This window comes from Procambarus clarkii, chromosome 51 (assembly GCF_040958095.1).
Source record: "Procambarus clarkii isolate CNS0578487 chromosome 51, FALCON_Pclarkii_2.0, whole genome shotgun sequence".
Taxonomy (NCBI): Eukaryota; Metazoa; Arthropoda; class Malacostraca; order Decapoda; family Cambaridae; genus Procambarus; species Procambarus clarkii.
The window spans coordinates 2,204,204-2,214,265 of record NC_091200.1 but is presented as its reverse complement, the minus strand read 5'-3'; positions in this window follow the sequence as shown (position 1 = coordinate 2,214,265).

The window sequence follows — 10,062 nt, the reverse complement described above, 5'->3', positions numbered from 1 at the left end:
TCTCTCTTTCTCTCTCTCTCTCTCTCCAAGCTTCAGTTCACCAGTGTTCAAGGGCTGGTGGGAGTTCCTCCTCCTTCCTAACCACCAACTGGGCCGCCACGTATCGATCTCCGTCTATATGGAAGGGCGACTGTTCCGCTACGGCGAATGTGAATGGAACTCCACACAAAAGCGACCCAACGAGCAGATATGCGTATGAAAGGAGAGGGAGAGAGAGAGAGAGAGAGAGAGAGAGAGAGAGAGAGAGAGAGAGAGAGAGAGAGAGAGAGAGAGAGAGAGAGAGAGATAATGGATATTTCGGTTAAGAATGTGGGTGTAAGGTATGTATGGGAGGGTGAGACAGTAATTGTGATGAGGCTTAGGGATGATCGATTGATTAAGATTAGTGACTCATGCGGTGGCACGGGCATGAATAGCCCGTAAAGACTTAGGGATGATTAAGGAGAACTAAAAGGGAAGAATAGTGATATAAATGTCGATAATGATAACAAAAATCATGCTATCGTCGAATGCGGTAATCTAACAATTAGAACAGTGCTCGGGAACCTGAGTGGGAAGGCAGTCACAACACTATACACCTACGGGAGACCAAACCAGGACTGTGCAGCCCCGTCATGAAGCATTCACTTCACAATAACATGAAATCTTTTGAAAGATAAAGAGGTTTATAACGAGGCAACGGTCCAGAAATATGTAGGATAAGGTGCCAAGAATGGTTGAAAGGCTCGGTCCTAACGATGCTGGGAAAGAGACTAGCAAAAGGAGTTATGATTGAAATAGAATATACAAAGGGAAAATTGACAGGGGTGGAACAGAGGCAAATGTTCAGTGAATGAGAGTAGAAGACGAGAACACATGGTTGTAGACCCCAGATAGACCAGAGAGAAATATAAGGAAGCGCTCAGCTTTGAGTTGTGTGAACATGGAATGAACTAGACGATAAGTTACTAGTAGCAAACTCCATCCACAACTGTAAAATTAAATTAGAAATAAGATATTTAGTGGCCGCTGCATTAGCCGGTCGCCGGCTGGAGAGTGGAGTTCAAAAAACAGAAGCTCGACACACACACACACACACAGATATACAAATAACATATGTATGTAATTATCCAACTCAATCTTATTTTATGACCACTGATCACCATTTTATTTTGGAGTACCTCCGCCGTAGGTGACTTGCGACAGGCGGAGGCCCAGACTCTCACCGCGGTGCTGCCAAAAGGCATAACCCATTCTCTTGGTTATACCTCCTCAAGCCACCCCCACAAACCACTGTCTCATTGGTAGTGATGAACCAAAGCCCCACCATGCCGGTAAACGAAACCCTTGCATTTGCACTGATTGCCTCTGCTGGAGACATTAGATATGTAGAAACTGACACAACTTAGTGTTATGGATTACTGAGAGATTTGGTTCTTAAGAAACGGAAACTTCATTCATGTTGTCTCCAGAATGATGAAATGGAAGTTTAGGGAGAGATCAGATGAACTTCTTAAGATGTGTGGCGCGCACTTCAGGAGCATGTGGTGGTATATACTCTATAAGGAACATACGGTGGTATATAAGGAACATACAATACTGTAAGGATTACAGCCCCGCTCCTGTGCCAGGTAAGTCCACTACGGGCTCACCATAGCCCGTGCTACTTGGAACTTTTGTTCAGAGTAGCTGAATCTAAAACAACAACAACAGCTGTAAGGAACATACAGTTGTATATTCTCTCACCAAGGAGGATGCACGAGTGTCCGGACTAGCGAGAAACATGATTACTATTTTTCCATTGCACCTGCAAAAACAAAAAAATATGCAACTGCGTCTTAGTCAACAAATGAAGATGAATGAAAGGACGGGGGGGGGGAAACTTGGTCATTTGCATAATTGCACTCTCCTCCTGATCTTAATTACCATTTGTTACACTCTTTAAAGGAATTTTATGTTCGGCGATAAACACATAGGTTATGTTGTTTACGTGCAACAACAGCTGTAGCCACGAGTCTGTAACGTGGCAACAACAACAGCTGTAGCCACGAGTCTGTAACGTGGCAACAACAACAGCTGTAGCCACGAGTCCGTAGGATGGAACAACACCAGCTGTAGCCACGAGTCTGTAGGATGGAACAACAACAGCTGTAGCCACGAGTCTGTAACGTGGAACAACAACAGCTGTAGCCACGAGTCTGTAGGATGGAGCAACACCAGCTGTAGCCACGAGTCTGTAGGATGGAACAACAACAACAACAACAGCTGTAGGCACGAGTCTGTAACGTGGAACAACAACAGCTGTAGCCACGAGTCTGTAACGTGGAACAACAACAGCTGTAGCCACGAGTCTGTAACGTGGAACAACACCAGCTGTAGCCACGAGTCTGTAACGTGGAACAACAACAGCTGTAGCCACGAGTCTGTAGGATGGAACAACACCAGCTGTAGCCACGAGTCTGTAGGATGGAACAACAACAACAACAACAGCTGTAGCCACGAGTCTGTAACGTGGAACAACAACAGCTGTAGCCACGAGTCTGTAACGTGGAACAACACCAGCTGTAGCCACGAGTCTGTAACGTGGAACAACAACAGCTGTAGCCACGAGTCTGTAGGATGGAACAACACCAGCTGTAGCCACGAGTCTGTAGGATGGAACAACAACAACAACAACAGCTGTAGCCACGAGTCTGTAACGTAGAACAACAACAACAACAACAGCTGTAACAACGAGTGGTTTGTGAATGCACAAAAAAAAAAACAGGCAGGCGCCCTCATTTTCCATTCCTGAAATTCCATTTCTGGGAAGAAAGTTCAAGTCTGTCTCATCAATGAACACAAAATCTGTCTTTTCAAGCCAAAATAGAGAGTGGCGTTCCAGTCACGTCGTCCGCAGAGACTCTGCGGGATCGCAGTTCTGGAACAATTATTACTCGCTTATGTGTATAATGTTTTCGTGTTATTAAACTGTATAAGTGTTTATCAGGAATCATCAGGGCAAATGGGGAGAAGTTTGACAAGCCGCCGACTTCCTGGAGTCTGAAGATTTCAAATCTAAATCAAACATATTTTATGAGTTGAAATATATATATAAAAAGTTGTAGAAGATGTACAAGATATACTTAAGAGAACTCTTTATTTGTTAAATATCACTGTAATGTGATGAAGACTAATTTGTGGTATTTTTTCCTCAAATTTATTTCATAAAACACATTGTGTGTATATATATATATATATATATATATATATATATATATATATATATATATATATATATATATATATATATATATATTACATACATTCGCTCATACAGTAAAAATAAAGAATTGGAAGAAATGAATATTCATTTTTTTTCTTTGGCTGGAACAGCATATGCTAACCAAATTAACTTACTTCACAAACTAAAGGAAGTAATCTATTTTCCATTTGTAATTCTTCTTAGAGAAGGACAAGTGATTGAGTAGGTGCAGGACACATTACTCAACCACAAAACGTCTAGCCAGTCTAAGTACAGAGTACCCATCATACAGAGTACTTCGCTACATACAGCACTACGTACTGTGCTACACACAGCAGTACGTACAGTGCAACATACACAGTTCTGTGCTACGATCAGAGTACTGTACCAAGAACAGAGTACTATGTTACACTGCCATTTTTAAATACAACACTCCGCTTTGCCTCCCCCAAACTTTATTCGCCAGACGCTCTCAAACGAATCCCTCCAACTTTGATCAGCCTGGCACCCCGGGTTACGATAACACGATAAAGGCTGGACACTCGCTCAAAGTTCAGGCTGATATTTAGAAAGTTGGCTTCCTCCCCCCTCACAGTCCGGCCACCCCTCAACTTTTTGATCGAGATCCATTCCTATTTGTTGATACTTGCGGTTGAGTTCTCTTGTTAGGGGGGGATGGGGTGAGGGTCGGGGTGTTGCTGGGAGGGTCGGGGTCGACCCTACCGGCCCGTGGCACCTCTTGGTGGCTTAATCTTCATCAATCTTATCCGTATTTCTTGAAAAAAAAATGTTGAAACGCGAAAGCGCTCAGATTATTTTCGTCTCATTTTTTTATCATGTGTAAAGTTACGCAAACAGTGTGATAATATGTAAGTAATTCATTTACACCATCTCGAAATAAGTCGTCATCTTATATTGCAAAATAAATTACAAAAATAATAATAATAATACATTATTAAATCAAATGGAAATAGGAGTACATAATACCTTCATTTGTTTTGCAGTTAATAATTTATGCATAAATAGTTTATGTATAAATTGGAACTTATTATTGTAATACTAAAGGGTAAAAGCGAATATCTATATGAGGGGAAAAATTTTATATTTTTATGCACTTTCAATCCCGAACCTATAAAACTTTTCGCTAATCCACTAATTTAATTTCAGGCCAGGTAAAAAATAGGTGATTAATCTATTCAGCGGCTTTTACAGGTTGTGTGTGTGTGGTGATTTTAGGAAATACAGCCATTTAAGCTTACACACACACACGCATGCGCGCGTACACACACACACACACACACACACACACACACACACACACACACACACACACATTGTGGAAGCAAACACTATGCATAGCTTTAAAACTAGATATGATAGAGAAGGAGAGGAGACATAGCTCTAAACAACCGAAGGCTAGAAAGGCGGGCTCCAAGAGCCAACGCTCGATCCTGCAGGCACAAATAGGTGAGTACACACACACACACACACACACACACACACACACACACACACACACACACACACACACACACACACACACACACACACACACACTGTTGTGAGCTGTTTGTTGATGTGCTTCCTCATATCTTAAGACGCACATCAACAAACTGGAAAAGGTGCATAGACATGCTACTAAGTGGCTCCCAGAACTGAAGGGCAAGAGCTACGAGGAGAGATTAGAGGCATTAAATATACCAAAACTGGAAGAAAAGGAGGAGATATGATCACTACGTACAGAAACGTCAGCACTGTGGAGAAATGCCCGACAGACCACTGGAACATTATCTAACACAGTGCAGCGTTAAAATAGTAACGGGAATCGATAAAATGGATAGGGAAGAATTCCTGAGATCTGGAACTTTAAGAACAAGAAGTCATAAATTTAAACTAACTTAACAAAGCTGCCGAAGAAATATAAAAAAATTTACTTTCGCAAACCGAGTGGTAGACGGTTGGAACAAGTTAGGTGAGATGGTGGTGGAGGCCAATACCGCCATTAGTTTCAAAGCGTTATAATACAAAGAGTACTGGGAAGACGGGACACCACGAGCTTCCTGTAACTACAATTAGGCAATTAATTATACACACACACACACACACAGGTCAGGTTGTCACAATATTTTCTGATAGTGAAAAAAATATAAATAGGATCAAGATAATGGACGATAACAAGAAACTACAAGATAACCTGGCAAATTGAAAGAATTACCCAAAAAATGGCTAATAGAGCTTAATTCAAGTGAGCGCAAAGTAATGAAACTGGTTGCATTTATCAGGAGGATGGATGCAAGGTACCAAATGGGACATTAAACCCTCTATGAATCAAGCACAGATAAAGACCTGGGGACTGATTTCATACACTGAACATGTCTCTCCGAGTCCACATCACATGGACATTATCACCGGCACATGCTGGCTTGGTCAACATAAAAAATTAATTTGGAAAAATAAATCAGGAATCACCAAAGCCTTTATATACCACATAGGTCAGACCAATCCTATAATATGCGGCACCAGCAGGGAGTCCTTACATTTTGAAATACATGAATTTACCTAAATTTATCCGAGGGGCCACTAATACTCTAGTTGCCTCGACGAGGACAGGAAGCAGGCGGCTTGTCAAAGGTCCCCAATTGCCTATATGGTTTTTCCCAGATAGATTTTAAAATCTAACAGAGTTTTGGCATTTATGGCTTTGGCGGGTAAGCTGTTCTATGGGTTTATTTATTGGTGAAAAAGCAGCTCCTGTTTTCAGTACTGCATTGTGGCTTGTTGAGCTTGAAACCGTTGCTCCTTGTTTGTGTTACATCTGACCTTTTGTAGAAATTGTCTGGATCAACATTCTCCAATGCTTCAATTCCGTATTTTGAAGCTTTTGATGAGATCCGCCCTGTCATAACTGGTTTGTGGTGTTGTTAGCCTTGGTGGCCCTCAAGGTTAACCGATCCTGGTACAAGAGTTAACAGTTCTGGAATGATTTTTGTTGCCCGGTGTTACACTTTCTCCATAGCAGCCATGTCCTTCTGAAGATGAGGTCTCCATGCTTGGAGACAGTAATCCAGATGGGCCGCACCAGAGATTTATATAATTGAATCACTACCTTCTTTTCCTTAAAGTCAAAGTTATGCTTAATTATTCCAAGGGTTTGGTTAGCTTGCAGGCGATGAGTCACAATAACGTGGCTAAAGTATGTTGACCAGACCACACACTAAAAGGTGAAGGGACGACGACGTTTCGGTCCGTCCTGGACCATTCTCAAGTCGATTGTGTCGTCGTCCCTTCACCTTCTAGTGTGTGGTTTGGTTAGCTTTTTTTTACTGCTGCTCCTACCTGTTTGTGCAACTTTCAGTAAGTGGAGGATTTTGACTCTAATGTTCTTTTCTTCATCAATCTGCTGTAATGTAATGTTATTAATTTGGTAGTTGTGTCGTGGGTTGCTACGACCCACATGCAAAGTTTTACATTTGTCAATATAAAAAAGCATTTGCCGTTTGCAAATGGCAAGTTCTGGCCATTCAACACCGGGCGACTAAAATCCTTTCCGAACTAAGTCAACTTTCATACCAAGAACGGTTGAGGGCCACAGGGACCAGACATGACAGGGCTGCTCTCAGCAAAACTTTTAAATTACTGAACAATTTGGAAGATATTCACCCAGAACACTTCTTCAAAGGCTAGATGTAAGACGAACAAGGAGCAACGGTTCGAGCTCAACAAGCTCGAAGGATGGAAAGTATTTGTTTTCTCCTATAGAATTATACAGTTGTGGAAACGCATACCCGCCGAAGCCGTAAATGCCAAAACATTGGCATTTGTTTGGCCCCAAAACAAATGGGAGAGGCCTTCGACAAGCCAGACAACCTTCCTGTCCTCGTCGAGACCACTAGAGAGAGATACCTGTGTAACGGTTCTATTGTTACGTAAAGTAGGGTGACAATAAACAGACACTAAGAGACTATATATATATTTGGTCGAATATACAGAAGTACAAAGGTGATACTTTGGTGTGAGTTGAGCGCACTGAGCGTCGGTACAGTATCTCGCAAGTGTCTGCTCTAGACAACACTTGAAAATAGACTAGTTAATGTTTGATTGATGATTGATTGATGAAGATTAAGCCGCCCAAAAGGTGGCACGGGCATGAATAGCCCGTAAGTGGTGGCTTTTTTGAGCCATTACCAGTATCAAAAGCTGATACTGAAGATCTGTGGAGGTGCGAATGCACCCTGCATGACGGGAGATGTCTCCTTTGTGAATGTGTTAAGGTTGGGGTCTGGTTACACAACTGGTTGAGCTTCGGTTACACAACTGGTCGGGCTCCGGTTAAATAACTGGTCGGGCTCCGGTTAAATAACTGGTCGGGCTCCGGTTATATTAACTGGTCGGGCTCCGGGGGTGTCACTCCGGCTTTGGGTTGTGCATGGTCAGGCTTCGATTCGTGTATGGTTGTGCTTCAGCGGTTGTTTGTGTACTAGTGCTCCAGGTTTGTTTGCTAAGGCTCTATGTTTATATGTTTGCTAGAAATCGGGGTTTCTTTTTTTTGTATATAGTTCAATTGTTTGCTATGGGTCAATAGTTGGTGTTTAGGGTAAGTGGAGGGTTTTAGGTAGGGCTAAGGAGATTTTTGTTTGGTCGAGCTAGGAATGGAGTTTGGTTGTGCTCTGGGACTGTTTAGCTTTGTGGGGTTGGATAAGATGTATACTTGCTGGGCTTACGGTTACACAACTGGTCGGGGTCCGGTTACACAACTGATCGGGCTTCGGTTACATAACTGGTCAGGCTCCGGTTACACAACTTGTCGGGGTCCGGTTACATAACTCCGGGGGTGTGATTTGTTAGGCTTTGGGTTGTGCATGGTTGTGCTCCGGTTCGTACATGGTTGTGCTCCAGCGGTTGTTAGTGTACTAGTGCTCCAGGTTTGTTTACTAGGGCTCTATGCTTATATGTTTGTTAGAAATTCGGGTGTCTTTTTTTTATTTATTTAGTTCATTTGTTTGCTATGGCTCCATAGTTGGTTTCTAGGGCAAGTGGAGGGTTTTACGTAGCGCTAAGAATTTTGTTTGGTCGAGCTAGGAATGGAGTTTGGTTGTGCTCTGGGACTCTTTAGCTTGGTGGGGATGAGATGTATACTTGCTAGGCTTATGGTTGCACAACTGATCGGGGTCTGGTTACACAACTGGTTGAGCTTCGGTTACACAACTGGTCGGGCTCCGGTTAAATAACTGGTCGGGCTCCGGTTAAATAACTGGTCGGGCTCCGGTTATATTATGGTCAGCTTTCAGCCTCTGATTCTGCTACTGAGTTCAATAGGTTCTTCTCTTCCATTGGTTCATCCCTTGCAAATGATATTCCATCTTCCAGTACAGACATTAATGACTATCTTTCAGGTAACTATCCACAGTCTCTGTACCTAAAGCCTATTAATTCCACTGACGTCAATGAGATAATCCTTTCCCTTAAAACCAAGTCTGGTGCCCTTGAGGAGATACCAACTTTAATTTACAAAAAAGCCTCCAGATCTTTAGCCCCTGCTATTGCTTTGCTCTTCAACAAGTCACTTGAACTCCAAACCTTCCCAGATATTCTAAAAAAAGCGAGAGTAACGCCTGTCCACAAATGTGGTAATCTCACAGATGTTAACAACTACAGACCTATATCTATCCTGCCAAACTTGTCAAAAAATTTTGAAAAACTAATCTATAAGCAGCTTTACTCATATCTAGCCAAACTCAATATACTTAGCCCTTGCCAATATGGCTTCAGACCCAAAAAAACACTAACGATGCACTTATTAGTATGCTTAACTCGATTCATACAGCTCTTGATAAAAATGAGTTCTCTGTTGGGTTGTTTGTGGACCTGCGTAAAGCTTTTGACACTGTCAACCACCAAAACCTTCTTCTTAAATTACATCATTATGGAGTCAGAGGACACTCCCTACAATACCTCAAATCCTACCTTACTGACAGGCTCCAATATGTTTCTGTGAATAATACAATTTCTCCCACCCTACCCATCAACATTGGTGTTCCCCAGGGCAGCATACTTGGCCCTCTCCTCTTTCTCATCTACATTAATGACCTTCCAAATGCCTCCCAACACCTCAAACCAATTCTATTTGCTGACGACACAACCTTCATTTACTCCAGTCCTGATCCCCTTGCTCTAAATGCCACAGTAAATACTGAGCTAAATAAAGTCCATCTGTGGCTAACTGCCAACAAACTCACCCTTAACATTGACAAAACCTTTTATATTCTGTTTGGCAATAAATCCTCTAATCAAATAAATCTCAAAATAAACAATACCCAAATTTGTAACAAATTAGATGGCAAATTCCTTGGCATTCTCATTGACCACAAGCTTAATTTCCAGGGACACATTCTAAACATATCAAAAAAAGTTTCAAAAACTGTGGGCATTCTTTCTAAGATCAGATATTATGTACCACGCCCTGCCCTGGTGACTCTCTATTACTCCCTTATCTATCCATATCTCAACTATGGTATTTGTGCTTGGGGCTCTACTACCCAAAATCACTTACGTCCTCTAATTACTCAACACAAAGCTGCTATTAGGACAATATCCAATTCTGGCCCCAGACACCACTCGGTACCCCTACTTAAATCTCTGAATATGTTAGACATTAAGTCACTGCACATTCTCTCATGTGTATTATACATATATAAAACGCTAAACTATAATGCCAATCCTGATCTCAAAAGCTTCATAGAAGGTTGTATCAGAACCCATGAGCATCACACCAGAAATAAATACAGTTTTGATATTCCTAGAGTACGACTTAATCAAACTAGAAATGCTCTACAAATCAA